This window comes from Limulus polyphemus, unplaced genomic scaffold (genome assembly GCF_000517525.1).
Source record: "Limulus polyphemus unplaced genomic scaffold, Limulus_polyphemus-2.1.2 Scaffold5941, whole genome shotgun sequence".
NCBI classification, from domain to species: Eukaryota; Metazoa; Arthropoda; class Merostomata; order Xiphosura; family Limulidae; genus Limulus; species Limulus polyphemus.
The window spans coordinates 48,022-49,983 of NW_013671551.1; positions in this window are offsets into that span (position 1 = coordinate 48,022).

A 1,962-nucleotide genomic window follows, 5' to 3' on the forward strand; every position below is an offset into this window, starting at 1 on the left:
GTATATATATATATATATATATATATATGTTAAAGATTTTGTTCTCACCAGAGGCCAAATTGAAAAGAGAATTTGTGACTCAAAACCCTATAGGTATTATTATATACACTTCACCATTATATGAAGCCTAATGGTACTTCTTTAGTTTGCTGACCCAAGATGTGCTGATGAGCCTTGAATGGGTGAAACTGCAGTCCACAGCTCATCAAAGAATCATGTTTGAAATAGATAATGATGTGGTCAAGTATTTAGTGGTAATTAAGTTGATCACTAACCCAACCTATTTTGAAACATGGATAAAGAAGTCTAAAATGTGTCCCAGTCATTGGGTTTCTAACTACATTTTGATTGGAATAACCTTAACAGTAGTATGGAATAAAAGAATCTTGGTGATTTGGTTGATCATTCTCTTACGCATCCAACTTCTAAGCAGTGTGCTGTTGCTAGGTTAGGGCAAATATGATTTTTAAAACAATCCACTTACATCTGTGCACACAGTAGGTATTTCTTACATGCCTACTGTTGAGATTTTGTAAACATCACCAGCCCTGTACTATCTCCAACCTGAATCGTGTTTTGACATGAACTATACTAGGACATGATGCAATCACAATGCAGCAATAGTCCTCCACTAATAGGAGGATGACAAATCCTCCATGCATAGTAATCCCCATAAGCATTTGCAGTTGAAAATAGCCTCATTATTAAAACTTGGCACTACCATTAACAGAAATGTTTCATTTTGTTCTTTAATTTTGAATACCCTTGTGATTGATTTGTTTGACTTGGTAATCTTTATTATCAAAGCTTCTGTCTTTCTGACTATTTCTTAAAACTTTCAGGAGATTTATGATTCCATGTCTTACCTTTGTTTTATTGTGAACTGTAGTACACTACAGGCTGTGTCAGTGTTATCTTTCACATAGTTTTTCAACCATGCCAACTGATGTTTCTTTTGCTTCATCCTCCCAAGGTTCTAGCTCTTTTCACAAAGCCAAAATTTCATATGTAATGAGACTAGTTAACATCCTCTACTATGATTGTTTGCAGAACTGGAAATCATGCAATGTAAGGTTGTAAACTCCTTGCATCATCTACCATGTTTATGGCTGCTGGAGGTTCTTTGTCTGTGAAAGATGCTATAGCCAGTTTATGATATGGTACGTTAATTCCACTCACAGATATAGCTATTCTCGTTCAGTGCTGCCCATTATATGCAACATTTTTTGGCATGCCACAGGCCTTGAGCTCCCACATATGCCATGATCAACATGGTTCAACTGCGTCTTTCATATAAATCATCATGTGACAACCCTCCTCCAATAGGGATGTCAATGTGGTTCTTCACTGCCTTCCTTTACCTCCATTGGAAACTATGTTCTCATATTTGAGTTTTCACTTATCCCTTAAGATTTATTTCCTTCACCTCTTGTCACATGGACATCGTTACTTGGATTTATTTGCCATGAATATTTCACATACCCTGTATTGTTCCACATATCGTCTCCTTGATCCAGATCAGTCTTTCCTTCCCCAAACTGTGGTGGCTCGTGAGGGTAATTCCTCCTTCCCACCTATATTCATGGTCTGATCCAGATAGGCTACTATTTCCTGTACATGCTTTTCATTGTAATATTTCCTGCATGGCTTCCTTATGTGATGCATAGCAAAAAGGGAGTGACCATAAGCAAAGTTAAAGGAATTGTGGAAATAAGGATGATGAGGCAGGGAAGAATAGGAACAGTGCTTAGACAAAAAGGTCTCAGCGTGAATACTAAAGACAGGTGAAGGAGGAAAGAATAAAGCTACAGAATGAAAGCATGAAATAAAAAACAGGGCAGACAAAAAAAACCTAGTACAAACACAACACAATCAACAAAGAGGGAAAGAGAAGATTGACATATTCATCAACAGCAAACAAAGGAGCCAGGGCAAAATGAAGCAGTGGAAAGAGCTGGACAG